Raw genomic sequence first — 25,108 nt, 5'->3', positions numbered from 1 at the left:
GTGCAACAAGGTATGCATTAAATTGCACTCAAATCAGGCCATTTGAATATAAAATTGGGTTTTCGATTATTTTGTGACAAACTATGAGAGGGACAGGCGGCGGAGATCCAAAGAAGGGTTTATCCACTCTCTCACTGCTGCAGTATGGCCGAAAGGGATCCTTAGAACTGGTGACCAGAGGAAAACAAGACGTGCTCATGATCATGAAACCTAGTCATCACTCCCGAGATGGCTCCAGAAGAGTTATAGATTGCCCGATGGGCCTCTCCAAGGGCCTTGAACAAGACTTGTTTCCAGACAGGAAGCCAACTAAGGCGCGAAAGACCTAATTATAATTAGGGCTCCCGGTTTTATGGTATTTATTTTTTTGCCATTTCCATCTGTAGTTCTCCATATTTATTTTTTGCAAATTTTATCTGTATTCATCCACATTTATTTTGAGTTTTGTGGAAAAACTAACTGAAAATAGTATATTTCCACATTTATTTAACCAATATGCACTCATGCTTGAATGTCTGCCAGGTTTCAGTGCTGTGAACACCCGCAAAATTCAGTATCACTTGGTGCATATCTACTGCTGCTAAAGCCTCTCTACTAAAATTCCTTTATTTTTAACCCCCTTATCTATCACTCCACACATCTATTGGCCTGGCAGTCATGGCAGACAGTATTTAGAAGTACTCAAAAAGCAACCCAATTTCTGTTCTTATACACAGTTAATACAGACAATAAAATGAATGTTTTCTGTCTGTATTTATCAGTGAAAATCAGTAAAAACTGAAAACAGAGAGCCTTAATTATAATATGTCTTTGACATCTGGTGTCGGCAACAAGCCAAGCAGCAGCATTCTGCACTAGTTGAAGCCTCTTGTAGGTTGCTGTGGAAGGCCGAGGCAGGAAGAGTTAAGGTAGCCGAACCAAGACTGCTCTAAGGCGAGGATTACAGGAATATCATATTTAACGGAAATATAGGGCAGAGGGTTTCCTTTGGTGTTTAAGTGGCTGGAAGCAGATGTTGGCTAATGCTGGCTACTTTAGATATCTAACCCTCCAGGGAAAGGACACCCAGTAGATGCCTAAGCTGCGGCCGACTATCAGACTGCAAAGGGCTTTTGATCTCTGGCCAACTTAAAGGACTCCTTTTCTCTGTGGTACTCCTAGCAATAAGAAGCACTGCTTTTGACAGAACATTTGAAGCCTCCACTGGTGCACAAGACTTAGAACATTTGCCAGAGAGTATTGGGTCAATGAAACAGAGGAGAGAATAGGCTTAGCAGAAGAAAGCTTGAAAATCAGCTGTGTGTCATCGGTGTGTATGCAGCATTGCACTCACATGATATGTAAGAGACAGTACTTCTCAAAATGTCTGTTGGTCACGGGTGATCACTGATATACAACACAGTCAGAGCTGCAGATAGCGATAAAAGGCAGCTGATGGTATCAGAGGCAGCTTGGGGAATGCCAGGACTGCTATTCAGGGTGCAAGGAGAGCTACCGTTCATTTCTTATAAAGGCGCATGCCTGAGGCATTAGTGTTATCCATTGTTACAGGTACGTCTATGATGCTCATGTCTACCTTACACTCCCATGCAATGTGTCTATTCCATGCTAAGATTCGGGATGAACTTTTCCCATGAGGATCAGGGTCTGTACTGATTTGAATTTGGTAAGCCCCTGGGGCTAATTCAGAGTTTGGTTGCAACCATGACAGAGTACCCTGTTCGCCAAACTCAAGGTCCACCAGTCCCATTTTGAGTCAGACAAACCACAAGTTTTACAATGACGGAGTACAACCTACTCTATCAGTTTAACATTTCCTTTGATGGCCTGCTGGAATAGGTGCCATCAGAAGTAAGCCAATTGACTATCTGCCCTATTTCGAGTGGATGGTCCATTTTTACTGTCTGTCACTGCCATATATATCCTGGCAGCGAGGGATGGTAAAAAACAGAAAAATGACCCCCTCACCATGGAAGGAAATTGGAATTGTGTTGTTATTTTTTATATTTTTCAAAAACAAACTCCTGTTTTGGGAGTTTGTTTTTGAAAAATAAAAAACTTGGAAAAGTTTGACGGGCTGCTGTTATGTTTATCGGAGCCATCCGTCAAACTTTTCCTACCTGCGCGTATATAGAGATGTCTGCACGGCTTGTAGGCATCTCTAAATTTGGCGGGCGGAGTAAAGGCTGTAAAGTCCTCCGCCACCCTGTCTGCCATTACTCCGTCTGTGAAATCCTAAATCACGCCTGTGTACAAAGGGGAACAGTGGGCGAAAAACAAAGGTTTGGAATGCTACCTTGAGGGATTGCTAGTGGTTAGACAATTTGCAAGTATTCGCCACATCATCTTTTGGGTGTTTGATTGCCAGTGGTATGCCTTGAAACCTGATACTGGTGCAGCTTTCCAAGCCTCCTACGGGCAATGTTTGTGAATTCTAAAAAGACGTACTTTTGCATCCATTCAAGGAGTACCTCCATGGGTGCAGTTTTACTACTTTTAGTCACTACGGGGCATATTTGCAAAGAACTGGTACAATGCAAAGAAGCAAGGAAAGTTTCTGCGCTGCTTTGTGTCACCTGAAGAGTGCAGAACTGCACCAGATCTTCCAAGAAATGGCATAATTCTTCTCCCTCCATATGCAGGTGCACTTTGGACTAGCTAGCACAACGCGGGCACCAGGGCCGGACTGGGAACCAAAACCGGCCTTGGCAAAGTGCTCGGCCGGCCAACCGGGGCTTGGAGGTGCCGCCGAGCTCTTTGCCAGGGCCGGTTTTCGGCCAATTTTGTTACAGGGCCGTTTTTGCAGCATAGCGGCCCTGTAGCAAAAACGGCCCCCAGGGGCCCAAAACCGGCCCCCACCCGTGCGGTGCACCGGGGGATTGCCCGGTGCCCGCTACGGCCAGTCCGGGCCTGGCGGGCACCCTTGTGCCACAGTGCAAAGGTGTCTGCGTCATGGTCAGAATAGTTTTTGTGCAAGTAAGGAGTACCATCTTGCACTTAAACTAATCTTGGAGGCTTATTCCTCTGAATGCGTGCTCCACAGAGGCATTAACAAGGAGAAATAAAGATAGTTCTCATTCAGCCAGCCTCAGGCAGATGCACCATTTTGGAAAACCCCATGTTTACAACTCTTTGTAAATATGGGTTTGAGACAAAATCTATGGGTGGATGCATTGGAACTCCCATGCATCACCCATGGACCGGATACCAGATGCAAAGTAGCATGAATGCGCTGCATTGCCTTACTTTTCCTTACAATTCCAAGAAAATCATCTTTGCGTGGCTTTATAAATGTCAAAAAGGACTTTGGTCAGGGCTGTCAGAAAGGTGATGCAAACCTGAGATAAAATCTTTGTAAATCAGAGCCTAGATATATTTAAGTTCCTGATCCAAAAAATGGCCCCACTCCCAAGTACCAAGTCAAGAATGTATTAATTTGGGGGGGGGTGTCACACCCCAAATAACCCTCCCCTGTGAAACTACACCTCAGCAAGACTATTTATTAAGCACCACCACCATGCGTACCAGTAACCAAATTGCCCTGACACTTAAAGCATTATTGTCAGGATAGAATCTACAGTGCCCCGATGGGTAAAACATCACTGCAGTGCAAATATCTACATTGCCGTGGACTGTATAGCAAAACTGATAGTCATCCCAGAACTCTGGAAGCACTGACCAAATCATACTCTCAACATCAAGTTCCATTCCCCCTCCACTGCACTCCTCACTGTCCTGCTCAAGGTGGCCTGAGCTAGGATTGTCAGACTGGCACTGCAGTACTTGAAATAAAGTAATTTATTTACATGTATTTACACCAGTGCTTAATTTGTAAAAAAAAAAACAGGCTACTGCAGCCTGCACCACCCATACCCCGCCAGCGCTGCCATTGACAGTACCAACATAACACCTAAGCATCGACATCCTACAAGTTTGACAATTCAGACGATTTCCAGTCATACAAAGCTATAATAATGGCATGAGATGCTGGTTTTATACGTTTTCAGTGTATTTTGACTTAATAAACACAGTGTTGTGCTTATCTCATAATTAAAAAAGACAACGCCACCTTGTGGTGGGCTGTCGATAGAGCCAGTGCTGACAATTAAGTGCTGGAGCAGAGCACCGGAAACCACGAACACAAATTAAGCCCTGAATTACGCAAAATGCAAACTTGTCATTTCACGTTATATTTTAGCGAGAAATGAGCCTTCACATAAATATTTGGCACAAGGACACATTTAAACAAAAGCCTTACAAACATCAGCCACTCACTATCTGTTCCCATTCGTTCGCAGTAAATTTTCCAAGACGAATTGCATGTGCGCAGTAATTTTTTCTTGCAAATGCTGCATCATTACAGTAAGTAGTGCAATGTTGCAATTTCGGGAATTTCGTATAACAGGAGCAACGTGAAATTTTTGAAATTACATGGGTGTAATTTATATTTCTCCCAGGCCCACCGTCCACCCTCGTCTGGCCCAAATACAAGCTGCTTTGTATGCTGCTGCAGAGATAGACAAAAGCTCTGCTTGTTCTGGGATACTTTCACTTTCGCTCTTGCAGATATGCTGAGTGGGCCTTCGTTTTCAGACTACCACTCCAGTCACCAGTGTAAACGTCTTCGCCTACGGGCTCATGAGTCATGAGCTACAGCACTATTGAAGTTAACCAGCCCCTTGGTGATCCAGACTGGAAGAGCTATTTACTTGTACAAAGGTGCCACTTTGATTCAGTGAAGCAATTGAGCTGCTCAACTGCTGCCCGCCCTACTGGGGGCTGCAGCTAGAATGGGGCAAAGGACATTTTCGTTCTGGGTCATAGTAATAATAATAATAATCCATATTTGTAAAGCACGAACATATCACCCCTTAAGGTTTCAAGGCGCTGGGGGCTGTTGGGGAGATTAAGTGAGCTATTGCCCAGTGTTGGAAACTGCCCACTCCCACTCCGCAGGGTGGTGGTGGACTCCCCGAACACACTGTGGTAGCTTGGCTCGAGTGGTCAGGAAACAGGCGCAGTGCTAAGCATACAATATACCCATACAATAACCATGCGTGCATCCGTTCCAAAAACGACTCTACACCGTAAAAATTATGAAAATATTCTTTCTTTATCTTTTTCTCTTAGTTGCTGATTGGAAAAATAAATAGGTCAATCACAATATACAAGTTTCAATTAGTGCAGGTCAAATAAATATTGGCTGTTTGATGAAATAAATAGGGGTGATCATAAATAACAGGGCATAAATACAAGTGCAATATATACAGACAATTAAATACTTTGAGGCAATAAATACTGTACCAATAAATATTGTACACCATCAAGTCCTGTGGACCTATAAATATAGTGCAGCAATAAATAGGTAAAAATCCAATAAATACAGTACCCCCAATAAATAATTAAAAGTATACAGCAACACTCATGTAATCAGATGACACTTCAATTCTTAAGGGCTGATTTGGCCCAGGCACAGCTTGTAGGGTTGTGGAAGGCTTGAGGGGGGCTACTCCCTGGCTGGGACAAGGCTGAGGCCTAATCTGAGGTAGATCAAAGGGGGGGAATACCAGTGCCCTGGCTTTCTCTCTCCACACAACCTCTCTAGGTTAGTCCCAGTTCACCCCTTGCACAGTCAGGTTGGTTTCAGCACCTCCCTAGCCCCTTAGAGCAGTCTCTCAGGTCTCCACAGGGCCTTAGGCGCCCTCTACTCCACTTACTGCCCTTTTTCTGATGTTCCGACGCCGCTGGAGTCGTGTCGACGCCGTGAGGCGGTTCCGGTTCGGTCTCGGCGGCCTCGGCACAATGTCAGTTCTTTGACGACGCCGGTAGGCGGTTCCGGTCCGATGTCGGTGGCCTCGGTTCGATCTCGACCTCCGATTCGACGGCGTCGGGCAGTCTCTTCACGATGTCGACTTCGGGCGGCTCCGGTCCGATGGCGCTCTCGGCTCCGATGACGTCGGCCGGCCTGGCCTCGATGTCGACTTCCGGCGACTCCGGGGTGCGATCCTCACCCCCGACCTCCGGTGCTCCTCCTCACAGGCTCCGGGCGACTCCGGAGTGCGATCCTCACTCCCGACCTCCGGTGCTCCTCTACCTCGGTCTCCGACGACTCCGGAGGGCGGACTTCACTCCTCCGATGACGCCGCTCGCTCGACCTCGGTTCACTTCCTCCTCGACCTCTGGTATTCCTCACGACCTCCGTCGGCGCCCTCTCACGACCTCTGGCGGCTCCGGGTACGACGTCTGCTACTTCAGTCAGCGCCGCTTCTCCACCTCGGGCTCCAGGTCGTCAGGCTACTCGACGCCGGACTCCAGGGAAACCAGTTCTCAGGTCAGAATCTTGCTGTTTTCTTGGTTCTAAGGCCTGTTCCTGCTGTCCAGGTCCTTAGGATAAGTTTCCTTTGTCTTCTTCCCACACAGGGCTATAGGCTGGGATCCATCAGTAGGGACAAGTATCAAGGGTGGGTTTATGGACCCCACTCCAGGCACAAGTTTCCACCCCTGCTGCTTCACTCCTTCCTCCTTCACTGTTGTGCTCCTCTCTCTTCACCAGTCAGGTGCCAACTGCCAGCTCCAACTGCCAACTGCCTCTCTTATCCTCCCAACATTCTAAACGGTCTCCAACTGTCACAGAGTTCTGGAATCTCCCGGAATGTTCTGGAAGGTGCTGGTAGGTTCCAGTGGATGCTGGTGATGTCACAGGTGGCCACCATTTTGTGCTCCAGGCCCTCAGACAGAAGTTTCAGGGGTAGCTAAAATGGCTCCCTGAATCTGCAGCAACACGAAAAAGTCTGGTGGTTCCCAAAAAGGAAAAATTCAAACTGGGTTTGAGGCAAAAGTGGGACAAAATAAATAATGATGAGGAGGGACCACCCAAAGGGCTGACAGGTCTAACACGCGTCCCCCCCAGCTGAAAGTGGGGAGAGCTACCCAACCCCTTGGGAGTTCTCATCACTAAGGCGGAAATACCTTGAGAGACCGTCTGCATTGGCGTGGTCCACTCCAGGCCGATGTTCCACCTGAAAGTCCATCCCCTGTAGGGAAATAGACCACCTCAACAACTTGGGATTCTCCCCCTTCATCTGCATCAGCCAGCGAAGGGGTCTGTGGTCGGTCTGAACCAGGAAGTGCGAGCCAAACAGGTATGGCCGCAACTTCTTCAGAGCCCATACCACTGCAAAGGCTTCACGCTCTATTGCACTCCACTTCTGTTCCCTGGGAAGTAGTCTCCGGGATAGGAAGACCACGGGTTGATCCAGACCCTCTTCGTTGAGTTGCGATAACACTGCCCCAATGCCATGTTCTGATGCATCTGTCTGGACAATGAACTTCTTGGAAAAGTCTGGGGCCCTTAAGACCGGGGCCTCGCACATGGCTTTCTTCAATCTCTCAAAGGCTTGCTGACAAGCCTCCGTCCAGACTACCCGTCGAGGTTGTTTCTTGGACGTGAGCTCCGTGAGAGGGGCTACGATGGTACCGTACCCCTTCACGAAGCGGCGATAGTATCCCGTGAGGCCCAAAAATGCTCGGACCTCAGTCTGTGTCTTGGGGGGTTCCCAGGCCATGATGGCCTCGATCTTCGCCTGGAGGGGTTGCACCGTTCCCCTACCCACCAAGTGTCCAAGGTACACTACCGACCCCTGCCCGATCTGGCACTTGCTGGCCTTGATCGTCAATCCAGCTTGTCTCAGGGCCTGGAGAACAGCTTGCAGGTGACGCAAGTGATCCTCCCAGCTGTTACTGAAGACGGCTATGTCATCCAGATAAGCAGTGGAGAAACTCTCCATTCCGGTGAGGATCTGGTTTACCAGGCGCTGAAACGTGGCAGGTGCGTTCTTGAGCCCAAAGGGCATCACACAGAACTGGTAGTGGCCATTGGGCGTGGAGAAGGCTGACCTTTCCCTTGCTCCATCAGTCAAAGAGATCTGCCAGTACCCCGAAGTAAGGTCAAAGGTACTTAGATATTGGGCAGCTCCCAGCCGGTCAATCAATTCATCCGCCCTAGGGATCGGATGAGCATCAGTTTTTGTCACTGAATTCAGTCCCCGGTAGTCCACACAGAACCTCAGTTCTGGTTGGGCACCCGGTGGTGCAGCTTTTGGTACTAACACCACCGGACTGGACCAGGGGCTGCTAGAAGGTTCAATCACTCCTAGCTCCAGCATCTTAGTGACCTCACTATGAATGCTGGCCTTCACCTTGTCTGACATCCGGTAGATCTTGGACTTCACAGGTGGGCTGTCTCCTGTGTCCACGTCATGGACGCACAGGTGAGTCCTACCCGGGACAAGGGAGAACAACGAAGAGTACTGCCCCAGGACCTGGCGACAGTCCTCCTGCTGTTCAGGAGTTAGAGATGGGGAGAGTATCACTCCCTCCACCGACCCATCCTTTTCTTGAGACGCAAACAGATCAGGGAGAGGCTCGCTTTCCACGTCCTCTCCTCCGTCAGTCACCATCATCAAGATGACTTCGGGCCTCTCGTGGTGGGGTTTGAGGCGGTTGGCATGCAGCACCCGCAGGGGCTGACGAGGGGTCTTCAGGTCCACCAAGTAGGTAGCCTTACCCTTCTTCTCCAACACCTCAAAGGGTCCTGACCAGCGATCCTGAAGGGCACTAAGCTCTCCTGGTTCGATCACCCACACCTTCTGGCCAGGCTCCAACTCCACCGGGTGAGCATTGTGGTCATACCACGCCTTCATCACTGCTTGGCTGGCTTCCAAGTTGTCAGAAGCTTGCTTCCACAACTTAGCCATTTGGCTCCGGAAGGCCAGCATGTAGCTCACCACATCCTGGGGGAGCTTTCTGGGAGTTCTTTCCCATCCGTCTCTCACCAGGTTAAGAGGTCCACGTACAGGGTGCCCATACAGAAGCTCGAAGGGGCTGAAGCCCACTCCCTTCTGTGGCACTTCCCTGTAGGAAAAAAGTAAACAGGGTAGGAGGACGTCCCATTTCCTCCGCAGGCTTTCAGGCAGACTTCTGATCATGCCTTTTAAGGTTTTGTTAAACCTTTCCACTAGACCATTGGTCTGGGGGTGGTAAGGAGTTGTGAACCGGTAGGTCACTCCACACTCCTTCCGCATTGCCCGCATATATGCTGACATGAAGTTGGTCCCCCTGTCGGACACAACTTCCTTGGGAAAACCCACTCGGGTAAAGATTCCCATCAGGGCCCTAGCCACAACAGGTGCTGTTATGGTCCTCAGAGGTATTGCCTCTGGGTACCGTGTGGCATGATCCACCAGAACCAGGATAAACCTGTGACCAGCTGTAGTTGGTGGATCTAATGGACCCACAATGTCGATGCCCACCCTTTCAAAGGGGGTGCTAACGACAGGGAGTGGTTCCAGGGGAGCTTTCAGCTTCACCCCTGTTTTCCCACTGGCTTGGCAAGACACACATGTCCGGCAGTAGGTATCGGACGACACTTTCATCTGAGGCCAATAAAAGTGTGGGACAAGACGGGCGAAGGTCTTGTCTTGCCCCAGGTGTCCTGCCAATGGTATCTCGTGAGCCAACTCTAAAAGGAAGGCTCGATAACGTTGAGGAACTACCAAGGCTCGTGACGATCCATGTAGGGGTGCCTTGGGTTCACTGTAGAGGAGGCCATCCTCCCAGTAAACACTGTAGTTCCCTTCAACGTTCCCTGCTGCCTGGGCTTCGGCCTGTCGCCTCAGCCCCTCAAGGGTAGGGCACTCCCTCTGGCCCTGGCAGAATTCCTCCCTGGACGGGCCTCCCTCCACGTGCCACTCGGCCGGGATGGGTAGGTCCTCCAGGTTGGTAACGTCCCCCTCCGCAGACTCCTGGTCCACCACCTCCGGTGGCCTATCCGTCCTACGGGGTGGAGACGCCGAGGCAGGCTCCTCCTGTCCTCGGTTCTTCCCTTGACTGGCAGCTGGCTGGGCCTTTGTTCCAGGCTCCAGCCGGAATGAACTCCCTCTTCGGGTAGTCTCGGACCTTGTGCTAACACAGGCCCAGTCAGGTGTACCCAGCATCTCGGTGTGAGTCCGGTATTCCACCTCCTTCCAAGCGTTGTGCTCCATGTCATTGCCCAGCAGACAATCGACTGGCACGGCAGGGCTTACGGCAACTCGAAGTGAACCTGCAACCCCCCCCCATTCAAAGGGAACCTCGGCCACGGGATAGTGACCTGTTCTGCCGTCAGCCATCGCGGCTGGGTGGAGTACATCGGGAATTACGTGCTCTGGAGACACCAGCTGGCTACGCACCATAGTCATACTGGCTCCTGTGTCTCTCAGAGCCTCCCCTCTTTGGCCGTTGATGGTGATCCACTGCCCATACTTTGCGGTATTTGCGGGCACCTGGATCTTGGGAACCATCTCCCGTTCTCCCAGGGACACTAAAGTGACACCCGCCCACTCCCTTCCCTTAGTTAAGGGCATCTCCTCCCCGAGCACTACACTAGCTACTCCGGGGGTCTTTCCTCCAGTGGGAGGGGGCGATCGTTTCTGACACTTCGGATCTCCTTTATAGTGTCCAACGCCACCGCACTCGTAGCAATGGACAACCCTTGGCTGCTGACTCTGGCCAGGATTAGGGTTTCTGGGTGGGTTAGCCTTAGAGGTGAATCCTGTTCCCTTCCCTTGGAAGTTATTTTGGGGGCCTTTGGAGAACTCCTTTTTCTTTTCCCCTCCTTCTTTCTTCTGGGGGGCGCCCTGTCCGGCCTTTTGAGTATCCCCTCCAGTCCCCCTTGTGGACACCCGGGTACTGGCCCAAATGTCCGCCTCCTCAGCAAGCTTCCGGGGGCTGGTCAGCTTGCTATCCACCAGGTGTTGCCGCAGTTCAGGGAAACATTTCTCGAGTAGGTGTTCCTTCAGTACTAGGTCAAACAGCTCCTCGTAGTTCCTTACTTCACTGCCCTGAATCCAACCTTCTAGTGCCTTCTTTGCATAGTCCAGGAAGTCCACCCAATTCTGTGTGCCCAGCTTGTGACTACCCCTGAACTTCTGTCTGTACTTTTCAGGTGTTAGTCCAAACTTTCTGATGAGCGCCAGTTTCATGGTGGGGTAGTGGGTCTGCTCATCCTCTTCGAGGGCCAATAAAGCATCCCTACCAGCTGGAGGCATGTACCTATACAATCCTCCTCCCCAATACTTCACTGGAACCCCATGGGCCCTCAACGAGACCTCATAGGCTGCTAGCCACTTGGCGATGTCGTCACCCGCCCCATAGCTAGCTACTATGTCCTTTGGCAGGTAAGGTTTGGATTCCCTGGTGATTTCTTGGTCTTTGCTGCCACCATTAGGAACAGTTGGTGCCCCAATTCTTAAGATCTGAAGCTCTATCTCTTTCAGTCTTATCTCATGAGCCATCCTCTCTTTCTCCGTCTCATGAGCCAACCTCTGTTCCTCCTTCTCCTTCTCCAGCTTTGCTAAATCCCATGTGAGCTGTCTTTTCTCTCTCCGATCTGCTAACTCCACGCTGGATAAGCCCCCGCTAGAGACAGTGCTGCCCTTCCTAGAAAGTGTCCTGGGCCCTGCTGACAGGTTCCCCACCTCAGGTTGGTACATCTCAGCCCCCTCGGGGTCAGGCTCTCCATCCCTGTCTTCCTCCTCAGCCTTGCTTTCTCGGCGTGCCTCCCCCCAAGCCCTTAAGCTGGTTTGGAGTGCACCCTTCTTTGCTCCTGGGGGACAGTACACCCCCTCCCGCTGGCAAAACTCCCTGAGTTGGGCCACAGTGTACGTTTCTAGATTCTCTAGTACAAACTCCATCTTGCCCACTCAGGTTAGAGGACAGGTTTTGTGCAGTAGCAATGTAGGGGGGTACCTTTAGTGATACCTCCTCCCACCACCAGAGTAAATTTGGAAAAAACAAAAACCCACAATTAGGAAGGCCGCTGTGAGAAAACTCCCGGTGTAGGCCTATGGACTACCCACAGTTATTGTTGAGTATATGTAGGCACAGCTCTATCCCACCACTGAACACCAATTTATGTTGGAAACTGCCCACTCCCACTCCGCAGGGTGGTGGTGGACTCCCCGAACACACTGTGGTAGCTTGGCTCGAGTGGTCAGGAAACAGGCGCAGTGCTAAGCATACAATATACCCATACAATAACCATGCGTGCATCCGTTCCAAAAACGACTCTACACCGTAAAAATTATGAAAATATTCTTTCTTTATCTTTTTCTCTTAGTTGCTGATTGGAAAAATAAATAGGTCAATCACAATATACAAGTTTCAATTAGTGCAGGTCAAATAAATATTGGCTGTTTGATGAAATAAATAGGGGTGATCATAAATAACAGGGCATAAATACAAGTGCAATATATACAGACAATTAAATACTTTGAGGCAATAAATACTGTACCAATAAATATTGTACACCATCAAGTCCTGTGGACCTATAAATATAGTGCAGCAATAAATAGGTAAAAATCCAATAAATACAGTACCCCCAATAAATAATTAAAAGTATACAGCAACACTCATGTAATCAGATGACACTTCAATTCTTAAGGGCTGATTTGGCCCAGGCACAGCTTGTAGGGTTGTGGAAGGCTTGAGGGGGGCTACTCCCTGGCTGGGACAAGGCTGAGGCCTAATCTGAGGTAGATCAAAGGGGGGGAATACCAGTGCCCTGGCTTTCTCTCTCCACACAACCTCTCTAGGTTAGTCCCAGTTCACCCCTTGCACAGTCAGGTTGGTTTCAGCACCTCCCTAGCCCCTTAGAGCAGTCTCTCAGGTCTCCACAGGGCCTTAGGCGCCCTCTACTCCACTTACTGCCCTTTTTCTGATGTTCCGACGCCGCTGGAGTCGTGTCGACGCCGTGAGGCGGTTCCGGTTCGGTCTCGGCGGCCTCGGCACAATGTCAGTTCTTTGACGACGCCGGTAGGCGGTTCCGGTCCGATGTCGGTGGCCTCGGTTCGATCTCGACCTCCGATTCGACGGCGTCGGGCAGTCTCTTCACGATGTCGACTTCGGGCGGCTCCGGTCCGATGGCTTTCTCGGCTCCGATGACGTCGGCCGGCCTGGCCTCGATGTCGACTTCCGGCGACTCCGGGGTGCGATCCTCACCCCCGACCTCCGGTGCTCCTCCTCACAGGCTCCGGGCGACTCCGGAGTGCGATCCTCACTCCCGACCTCCGGTGCTCCTCTACCTCGGTCTCCGACGACTCCGGAGGGCGGACTTCACTCCTCCGATGACGCCGCTCGCTCGACCTCGGTTCACTTCCTCCTCGACCTCTGGTATTCCTCACGACCTCCGTCGGCGCCCTCTCACGACCTCTGGCGGCTCCGGGTACGACGTCTGCTACTTCAGTCAGCGCCGCTTCTCCACCTCGGGCTCCAGGTCGTCAGGCTACTCGACGCCGGACTCCAGGGAAACCAGTTCTCAGGTCAGAATCTTGCTGTTTTCTTGGTTCTAAGGCCTGTTCCTGCTGTCCAGGTCCTTAGGATAAGTTTCCTTTGTCTTCTTCCCACACAGGGCTATAGGCTGGGATCCATCAGTAGGGACAAGTATCAAGGGTGGGTTTATGGACCCCACTCCAGGCACAAGTTTCCACCCCTGCTGCTTCACTCCTTCCTCCTTCACTGTTGTGCTCCTCTCTCTTCACCAGTCAGGTGCCAACTGCCAGCTCCAACTGCCAACTGCCTCTCTTATCCTCCCAACATTCTAAACGGTCTCCAACTGTCACAGAGTTCTGGAATCTCCCGGAATGTTCTGGAAGGTGCTGGTAGGTTCCAGTGGATGCTGGTGATGTCACAGGTGGCCACCATTTTGTGCTCCAGGCCCTCAGACAGAAGTTTCAGGGGTAGCTAAAATGGCTCCCTGAATCTGCAGCAACACGAAAAAGTCTGGTGGTTCCCAAAAAGGAAAAATTCAAACTGGGTTTGAGGCAAAAGTGGGACAAAATAAATAATGATGAGGAGGGACCACCCAAAGGGCTGACAGGTCTAACACCCAGTCACATGATGCTGAGCTGCCGCCGGCGATTGAACCGTGAGCCCCGCACTACGGAGTCAGCCGCTTTGGTCGCTGCGCCACACCTCTCTCATAGTAGCATGAACAGCCCTGAAATTAGCCCTCAACCCTGTGACCTACCTGGAAAATATCAAAGTGTATCCGATGGCCAGTTCCCAGAAGGGGCACATGGAACAAAAGCATCAGGAAGAATGCTAGACAAAGGAACTGAACCGACAGGAGATCAATTAATAAAAGGACTTGACCCAGAAAATACGCACGAGATCCAGGACACAGGGGGAATGGAGAGGGAAACAGAATTCAAGCATTTAAACTGCAACTGGTAAATGTCTGCTATGAAAGATTCAGGGTTTAAACCCTATCATATGTGCTTCAAGAAGATGTCTGGAAACGGAGCATGCCGCAGCAGGACACAACTCCTGTGTCTTCATGAGCCTGAAGGTCATCAGGAAGATGGACCGTTTGGAGTCTCAGCACCATTCCCCAACGCTGGGCTCTTCCTCAACATCAGACACAACCCGGCCGCTTAAAACAATGACATTGGAGTTCATGGCTCCATCAGCTGACCACAGGCAGGTCAAGGTCTTTAAACTGGCTATTCTGGGTCTGCACAGGACAGCTCTGGTCAGAGCCGGTCTGGCCGTAGCGGGCACCGGGCGTTTCCCCCGTAGGCCACCAGCGTAGAGGCCGGTTTTGGCACTTGGGGGCAGTTTTTGCTACCGGGGGTTGGCAATATCGGCCCCCTGTAACAAAATCAGCCGAAACCGGCCCTTGCAAACAGCTCGACTGCATCCCGCCCTCCCCCTAGGGGGGGCTGGTCAAGTAGTTTGCCAGGTCCAGTTTCGGTTCCCAGTCCGGCCCTGGCATCTTCACAGCACATGGACTGTGGCAGCCTGATGTCTCCCAATGCCCTGCCTCAACAGGCTCCATCTGCAGGGCTCTAGAAGAAGTCTGCCAAGGCATGGCCCTGTTCAGTCAGACTCTGCTTCGGTGCAAACGCGACGCTGCTCACAGAACTGACTACACCACTGCCATTGAAAACTTCAATGTCGGTGGAAATTGCTGGTATGGCGAAAGAGAGACTTAAGGTGAACGTTTATCAATGTTTCTTTGCCAGAACATCTTGCCTTGTCCCGGGGACTTGCCTAGATGGAGGATTTGTTCAGCTCAAACTACAAGGCACTTACAAAGCCTGAAAAGGGCCAGTAGTTGCACAGTTGAGGATGAATAAGATGCTATAAACATCCTTCTCTTATATCTGGATTTACAAAATGTGAGCGGCCTAGACACTTCGACTTCGCCAGAACTAAGCAAGTCTTACCATTCTGGACCTGCTTTAGAAGAAGTTTCCTAATTTCCAACTGTGGTACAAAACATAGCAAAAGCCGTCAAATTAACAATGTCCTTTCTGGAGGGGGAGTCCAAGTGTTTGGACAAAATATTGCAACACTCCTCAGTGGCATTGCCATTGCATCCATTCAACAAGGCTCTGTTGGATGGTGTTGTGATGCGTGCGAAAACCCTTTTCAGACCTATCAGTCCCCAGATAGCCATCAGCCCTATACCTGTTCTGGGTGTACCCAATTTTTTGTCTTCTCGCCCAACCTCAGGAAGTGTAGTAGTCCAAACATCTTCTGCGAAACAAAATCCGAATTCCTTCCTCACAACCTCTCCCAAACGAGTTGAAGAAACTTGACTGTCTAGTCTGAAAAGTCTTCTCTTCCAAGAGCCTCACCCATTGCACTGCTTATGTAACCTGTCTTCTGGGCTTGCTAGATATTCACAAATCTGGTCAATTACAGACTCGATGCATCAAAGTAGATCTTTAAGTGCAACTTGGATTCTGCTTGGTTCATGTGTGGGGCTTTCATGGTGCACTGAAATGTTGGAATGTGTTCAGCTAGCTTCTCTAGAGATGTTAGCCACACTCTTGGACATGCCCTTCTATGGCAAGTAGATAATCAGGGAGAAGGCTGATGCCTCCATGGAGCTCTTAAAAAATATAAGACCTAAGGCTTGCTCGCTGGGCCTAGTCTCCCCAATAAGTCAATTCCATCAGTAATTCAGGAAGTTCTGAGGCTATTCCACATCACTCCAAGCCTGGAAGAGTCCTACTTCTTGTTTGGTCCAGCTATCCCAGCAGCTATACCACTTCTTTCAGTGCAGGGATGGCCTATTGGAAATCATCGTCAACGACATCAAATTCAGTCACCACCAGCCTCTACTGCCGCTGTTGCCTCAAAACACCTCTGATTCCCCCTCTTATACCATCATTGGTGGTGGGAAAGTCTCCTATTTTCTGCCATCTGGGAGTTGATTATGATGGATTACTGGTTAATGTAGTTAACCTGCAAGGGACCCCCCCTGTCTCACCCTTTGTATTACCCATCCTCCACCATGACATGCACTCCAGCACACATCTTGATTTTGGAGGCAGAAATCCATACCCATCTGAACAAAGGCGCTATAGACGGAAATCATCTGGAAGAAAGGGGAGCCGGATTCTACACCCTATACTTAGTGGTTTCCAAGTGGAACAGAGGTCTAAGGCTCATCCTGGATGTCTGCCTTCTGAATTAGTCATTCAGCAGGACTGGTTCAAGATGCTGTTCCTGAACATACTGGCCCTGAAAGCAGGAGATTGTTTGTTGTCCCTGGATCTCGAGGACACTTGTTTCCATCGTCCAATTCTTCCTGCCTACAGACATAGTTCCTGTCCTCTGATATACCCCCTTAAAAAAATTGTTGTCCCAAGAATTTCATTTTTGATTTGAGTTTATGGATTATTAGAGAAGTAATTTAGCTTGGGTAGACATTTCAGATCCAGGCTGAAATTTTCTGGACGACATTTTTATAAATGGTGGATGTGTTGCAAAGTTGATGTAATATTTCAGGAACCATGAGACCTATATACTTCAGTTTGGTGTCAAAACATAGGTTTTGGGGAACAAGTAGTCTTATAGAGACAGAAAATAACTCCTCAGAGCAACCTTTCCGCCATTTTTCAAAATGGTGACTATATTAGAGGAAGAAGAGACATATAAAAATTTAACAAATAATAATGCTTCTTAATCCTTTTATGTATAAACCAAACAAGGTTTATGATCTGAATATAAAAAAGCAAAATATTTATCACTCCTGATTTAGACAAATTTTCATAGTTCACTTTATTTGTTTCAGCAATCGCTTGTGGTACATTTGCAGAATGTTGAACATCTGAGGAGAGCATATCGACAGGGACATCTTTTTGTAGCACAGGTTTTGCAAAGTACATGTACGTGTAAGTTCTGTGGGCGGAGGCTTTAGAAATTTCATAGGTTTTAGCACCCCACCAATATCTTCCCAACCAAAAGTCACACAGATATTTCTCTACATATGCATGATCCAAAAACATATGCACATCTTCTGATCAAGTAGAATGCTCTTTTAATGTGTCCATGCACAGAATATGATGTCGGTGAAAGGTCACTTACCGGGACTGATCTCTTGAAGTCACTGTACCGAAGATCGTCGAATGTGTGACAGTCAGATCTCATTTCCCACACACGCACAAGGTATTTTTCTACGTCTTTAAAGTCACATTCTTCTTTTGTCTCATCAAATCCTTTTAGAAAATTTACAGGTTCAGCAGTTAAAGCTCCAAGCTTTATTCCAATTTGCTCATAGTGTCATCACCTGTAAGAATATGTGCCTTGATAAAAACACTGGGCCTCTCTGGGGCAAGTTTCTTATACAGAATATGAAGCGGGATTATGTGTCTTTTCTTGCCTGTTTCATATTGTAGTCTTACCTCTGACAATCCTTGACTTATGAACATTGCAACACATCTAAGTAGCATAATAATAACATCTGTGTCATTTGACAGTACAGTGATTCGATTGGAACCATGTTGAACAGCCCACTCAACATGTGGCACAATATGAAGATCAGCTTCCTCAAATTTGCTGTAAAGTTCTTTAACAATATTGCCCGTACCTTTCGAATATATCTCTGCAGACACCAACTCCTCATTGACTATCATTCCACTTGCAATAATTGGAAATTCAGTGTTCACTGAAGCATCAGCAATGTTATGGCCAGTTAGCATCTCTAAGTTCATTTTGTTCAATGTTGACCAAAATGTATCAAGTTGCACAGGTATAGGTGTAACATTTTTGGCAAGGTCAATTGTTCCACTTGTAGAAATGTGTCTGATTCTTTCTCATATCTGGCAACCAGATTTGGAATGCACTTTCTCTTAGTTTGCGGTGCAGCACTTTTGAATCCTGCTTTAGGCAGTCTCTTGAGACCTTGATTATTGACTCCTGCCTAGTAGTCTAATTGGTTCATGATCTCTTTTTAGGCTTTCTCTTCCTTGAGTTTTCTGCTAGTGCTGAGACTCCTCTTTGGTGGCAGCTGTGTGCTCTAGAAATGCTGTGAATTTAATTGAATTCTCTCACATTCTTTGACAGATAGTTCAAGATAACTTTCAAAGGCAATGTTCAGTTCTTGCAAGGTGCTCACTGACTTTGGTATCTGTAGAACAGTCTGAACAACCTCTTCAAAGTTTTGCATGGATGAAATCTTGACCATTCGCAATTGTGACATATAGTCCACAACAACACCAGTTTTCAATGAGGACACCTTCTCGAATTTAAATTCTTCAGGTGAAAGTTGTTTCCGAGCTCTTGTACGAGTTTGTGCTTCACTGGTTTGGTTGCAGCATCTCAATCACATAATATATTTGTTGGAAGAAGATCATGTGACATAATGTCCTCGATAAATTCAACTCTTTCTTTTGCTATATCCATCTCTCTATGTGCTTGCAATAATTGTTTTTTGTAACCTGTTTTGTGGAGGCTGGTTGGACGAAACTCTTACTATGGCAACTAAAATGTGGAAGTTTAGCTTTAGAGATTATGTCAAACAGCTTATTCTCTTTCAATACAAATCTCTTCTACTTCAGTTCTGCATATAGTTTCAATCTGTGTTCCAGGTCATCTGGTAGATGTGTCTTTTTATTGTTATCCACATATTGTTTGATCACAAAATGGTGTAGTCTCACAGGCTCCGTCACGTTAAAGGTGTTTCCTTGCGGCTGCATGAAATGAAGAAGGCTGTCAACATGTTTATTAAATCTTTCCACTCTCTTTACCACAAGTTTGTAATGAGGAACAGTTTCATGATGGCCCATTAATTTTGAATTTGCAAATTGAAAGTACTTAGTAGTAAACTAACTGCCATTGAGCAACATATTCACTTTTACGTGTCTGAACAACAATTCCCTTGGAGCTTTTCTGTAATCTCTGGATCGTCTGTTCCAGTTTCATATCTGGAGCCACAGCATTGAACCTTCCCTCTCTGTCTTTCATCATAAAATGTCTTTGGATTCATTTTCTGTTGAGGTATAGTTTTTCCACCTCTAGCTTCTTCACTCTTTCCAAATACCAGGACCCATATCTCAGGTAGTTTATGCAATCAAATTAGCGAAGCACAGTAATCAGTGGCTCAACAGTCTTCATGTGCAGCTCCCAATCACCTTCCCGATTAGCATGAACCAAGTTTGTCACTAGTGCTATCATGTGTAAAATGTTTCCCCAGTACTTGCATAGTTCTGAATTGTCTACACATTCTTTTACAAACTCTACAAACTTGGTTTTCAGATTTTGAACTGTGTATTGAACAGTGCCTGGCTTCGAATTATGTCTTTTGAATGAAGTGCTCTCTGTGCCTTGTTCACTTCTGAGGTAAGATATGCAAATCCTAATTTGTCATTCTTGTTCCAGAAAGTATTCCATGCAATGTTTCTATAGTCTCAGATATGATGAGCATACCTTGTAATCAACGAACATAAGAGGAAGGCGGGTCCAGCATCGGCCCTGCCGCCATTATGGTGGTCGGCCGTGCCCCCGTATCTTTCCCGTTCCGTTGGCCCCCGCATTGGCTGGGGGCCGTGCCCCGGAGGCGATCGGATCGCTTCCGGGTCATGGAAGACTCCGCCGCGCGCCGGAAGTGATCGGATCACTTCCGGGGCGCGGGTGATCCCCTCACCAGGAACCAGTTTCAGCTGGTGGATGTTCGGTAGTATAAAGCCGGGGGGAGCGCGAAGGGCAGTCTCTTTGCTCTCCGCTCCCCTCGGCAGCACACCCGTCGCGTGTGCTTCCTCCCTCGGGAGGACCTTTAACCTTTTTTCTTTTACTTCCTGCAGGCTGCGTCTTGGAATCGGACGAGCGAGAGGAACGCCGATATCTCGCCGAGGCTGCGGCTGGGATTCGGACGAGCGGGAGGAACGCCGATATCTCGCCGAAGTACTTGGCTTGGTGCGGAGCCGTGCAGTTGTGAAATAGACGAGGGAGGTCCAGTCGAAGGCCTGTTTCGTTGCACGCGGATTGTCCTGCGCTGAGATTGGCGAGAGCGCTTTACGGTGTTCTGTCGGGAGCGCGGTGATGGAAGTGCAGTATGGTAGGTTGGCGGAGGCTGTGGCGAAGGCAGCGTTTGGTTTGTGAACTAAATATAACCCTTGGGGTCCAATGTTTTGATTAGGAACCTGCCCCCGTGCTGGCTAACGCCAAGCTTCGCGAATTACAATGTTGCCTGGTATTGATTCTGGCTCGTGCCGCTGTCTTCCGCCACCCTACGCTTCCTGTCTTATTATCTCTCTCTCACAGGTTCTTTGCATCCGGGCTTTACCCCGTTAGCTGCATGGGCCACTAACCTCCACTGTCGGGGGCCATGGAATGCACCCCTTGTCTCTGGACTATGAGTGAACGTCTGCCACCCGGAAGCGGATGGGCCTGGTGATGTTTCTGTGCTTTTACCTAACATTCTCTGTAAATTAGGATTCCAGAAAGCATAACCTTCACGTGCACTCGCTGAGGCACGCTGTCTGCTTTAAAAAAAAAAAACCACTCTATCCTCTGATACCTTCTACCTTCCCTTGACATCTCTAGTGCTACCCTCTTTTTGTTTTTTGTTATCTGCCTGGTCTCGTCTGTCCTGTCTGCAGATACGGGTAGGTCAGTAACTTCCCACATTTCCAATATTTGGAAGGAGTGTTTTTGGGTCCCCTTTGTTTCTCATTCGGCACTGACCACCCTGAATTTACCACCTCCTCTTTTGATCCTCGCTGGCACTTTTAGACAGCTGACCCTCAGATCTACGTTTAATTTCTACCCATTAAACCCCATGTAGAACTGATACTGTTCTACATGAGGGTACGTAAGCATGGCAAGAAAGTTTTCTTTTGCCCCGGTTGCTAGTTGTGATTCTAGCAAGTTCTTCTTTAGTTCACTGCCCATGAAGTGCTAGTTGCTGAGAGACCAGTCGTTTCTGGGGCTGTTTTGATTGAGTTAAGTTTTACCTTGGAATGGCAGTGTCTGCCATATTTTAAAGAGCTATCCCTTAAACAACTTTCAAACCAACAAGGAGGAGTTATTATATTTAATTATTGTGATGTGTTTGTGAAGGAAGTTTAATTTCTTGAATTCTGAACGACCTTTCCTCTGCAGTTTTGGCAAATCAATTGATCACTGTTTTTACATATGTTATTCTGCTCTCATGATGTATTGTATCGAGTGCTGAAGGAATCAGTACTTTGTTTTCAGGCGCTACGGAGTAAAATGCCAAATTGAAGACCATGTCCAATGTATTGAGCAGGTCATTCTATACAGGACTGTAAGCTGACTTAAGTTGACTTGAGTTGCTTGAGTTAGAGCCACTGAGGTAACAGAACGGGGAAGTTTTGCAATCATGTACGAGATGAGCAAGGAGTAGGGTTTAGTTGACTAAAAAATTCTGAAGAATGATGTCCTTGTTCACTTTCCCTTTCTGGTAGGGTATAATACTCTATGTACTTTAACGTTCAGTCACAAATAATGTTTAAAGTTGTCTAGCTTTATTATGAAGCCATGCAGTGATTGGCCATTTCTGTTTCTTGCTCTCTTCCTTCCTCTTTGTGTGTTGCTCCAGTAACTTTATACAAAGGGAAAATGTTGTAAAGGAATCAATACTAATGTATTAATAACTTAACTTAGTTTGAATTCCCTCTGTGTCAATAATTTGCCATAATGAGTAATGGCAACTGAACATAAATACATGAAGTGAGACTGAGGAGCAGATTTACCATCATGATTTGATGCAATGCAGTGCAGCGCAGCGCAGCAACCACAGCTACACTGAGCGCCTTGCTGCAAGGGGGGTGAGAGATATTGGAGATACTGGGAGCTATTTACTAAGTTAGCATAGGGATTTGTGTCAAAATCCATGCATGGGTGGTTGCATGGGAATACCCTGGGGACACTTAGTACATAGCACAACTTTGCTTTACATTGGTGATCTTTGAAATGCTAATACTGGTTTGTGTTGTATAGTAAATCCCACCACAATACTTTGGCATAGGGTTACTTTTGGGGGAAAAAACCCTGCATAAATCATTAGTAGATCTAGGTCTTAGTGTACAGCGTGGATAAGTTGTGCAAAGAAAAGGAACAGTTGCAGTAAGATGCAAATGGTAAACAGTGAGATCTTAGAAAGTCTCTCGGAAAGATGATTTCAGTGTTCTTCATGTACTGCAACAGGTGCTATGGTAGGTGCGGTTAATTGGAAATTCGATTACGATGTTTCTCATTTAACGGCGCTATGCTAGGTGCTCTCATTGAAAGTCTGATTTCAATGTTCCTCATGGGGACTATAGTGGCCTGTGTTTGACCTCAGGGCCACAGTTTCAGATCCCTATGGGGGCTATCCAGCCTTGTCTCATTCAGAGATGGATAAAATGAGTACCATTGAGTTGGGTAGCAATAACAGTCTCTTATTCAGCAGCAGGAGATCTTGGACCTTTGCAAATACATGTTAGCTTACGTAACATTTGTACACCAGAGCGCCAGCCAGTGGCATACGTGCACATGTTTCTATCCAGGAATTACTTAGATACTCGCCATGAAGCAATTTAATGGTAATAATGGGCGTAAAAGCTACATATTACTTAGGCAATAGTTTTATATGGTTGATCAAGTGAGGCAGCCACGAGTAAATCCCACGCCGCTGGTGATAGAAGCCCACATTTCAGCCAGCGATCACACTTACTACCTCGGGGAAACTCTCCGGTCTGTGCCCTAGCTGTATCCCATGGGATTACAAACACAGTTATAGGATTAGATCCATCACTTTATCATGTTACTGTTATGTTTCAGAGAGAATGCTTTTTGATGCAAATATTGGAATTAGTTTTCCCGGATGGTTCTAAGTATTTAGCAGCACTACGCTCAGATTCTGGCATTCCATGAGCGGTAGTCATACAAGAAACTTTAACTGAGCACGTCCTTTAATACAACTGGTGCTATGCTAAGCACTCTCAGCAGATAGTCTGATGTTAATGCACTTGGGGCTATGCTAGGCCTCATTAAAAAGTATGATTTCAAGGTACGGCACAGAACTTTATTTTCTGAATAGAAAACTAGGAGCAAAAGGTTGGCGCTCCCATGATGGCTTGTGACATCATGCAGGAAGAAGTGTGCTTTGGCTGCTTCACAGGGAATGCAAGTAGGGATTCGGCATGCGTAGGTTACAATTGAGTTTGGGTCGCTTTACAAAAATGCGGGTGAGAGATGCCGCCACATGGTATGTAATATCAGTACATCCCATGCCTTGCTGTCACGCAGTATTGAGTACTTAGGCACGCGTGTGCAGTTACACATACAAGTAGGGGACGGCCAAAAAGCTCCCAGACACACATTGCAACGACACCTATAATTTAGAGACCCATTAGGTCGTAAGGAGGGTGCAGCAATATATGCTGGTGGTTGTCACATGGTACTGGTGCACCCATGTGCTCTACCTGTGGGTATGTGAACTGCTAGGTTATGGTATCATACAATAGCTCTGCACCCAGGCGCCAGCACACTGGTTCATGGTATATCGGTGTTGGGGCACTCGCTACCGGTCCGCCCTATATACCTGATCACGCATTTTAGAGGCCTATGGTTGGTCACGCGGTATCTCTGCACTCGGTTCTGCGATACACTGTACCTACCGCTCACGGCTTGGGCATTTATAGTGTGTGGGATGCCTATGATGTCTTGCATTCGTTTGGTGTCACACATTGTATCACACTGTATCTTTTGCAAAACACTAATCATCTGTGTTTGATTTTCATTTATGTATGGCTGGATCCATGACGGTTACATGGGAGGCGCTCCACACCACAATGACTGCAAGATGTGGGCAGGCAGGTGAACCGAAAGATCCAGGACTGGAGTGGCCTGTCACGCAGGAGGAGAGACAGCGACACCTCATCACGAAGAAGACACAACCACGACGAAAGTCGATTCTCTGGACGCCAAGTTGGAACGGCAGGCGGGTGTTTTTCGGCTATTCGTATGTCTCCCGTCTAAGTAACCTTTTATTGCAGGAAATGGGACAGCCCGCGCAAAGCGCTTAGGTTTCAGGGGCCTGTTTTGGGCACGGGGGGCTGCGTTTCGACAGGTTCAGGGAGCGGATAGGTCACATGCTTACTTCCATTGGCACTCCCCCCGACGCTATCAGTTTACATTTTGGTGGTAACGACTTGGTGCACCTAAATAGGAGGATCCTGATGGAAACAGTACTGTCAGAGTCAGCATGGCTGGCCAGGCGCTGCCCAGGTGCGGTTATTGTGTGGTCACACAAGATACCAAGGTTTCAGTGGCGGGGAGGGGAAATCAGGGGGGGCTCTCAATCACTCGGTTCAGAGGATTAATAATAAATAGACAAGCTGTTTAGGGCACCAAGATTACAAGTGATTGCTCAGGGGTGCATAAAAGGGGACGTCTGCTACTGGCGAGATGGGGTGCAGTTCTATAGGTTGGGGACCGAGATATTCCTGGGCAACATTTTAGCTTGGCTGGACCAATTTCAATGGTGAGTATGACCTTGGGTTTTTAGGGGGGGGCCTGATAGTCGGTCAACTATCCTGGCCTGTGCGGTAAGGTCATCGGTTGGACAGACTAAATTGACTAATCTTTTGGGGCGCCTAATTAAGTGGGGCGCCCAGAGGGGAGGGACATGTGGCTCTCACCAGACTCCAGGGGAAGTTACAACCGGTTGGTTGCAACGGTGCGGGGACAAACGGGGGTTACGCTTTCCATTGGCTGGTTGGCTACCCCGCACGCGTGCGTAAGTAAGCTGCGCTGTCTGCATGGCCCCTTT

This window comes from Triturus cristatus, chromosome 7, assembly GCF_964204655.1.
Source record: "Triturus cristatus chromosome 7, aTriCri1.1, whole genome shotgun sequence".
NCBI lineage: Eukaryota > Metazoa > Chordata > Amphibia > Caudata > Salamandridae > Triturus > Triturus cristatus.
This window is presented reverse-complemented; position numbering follows the sequence as displayed.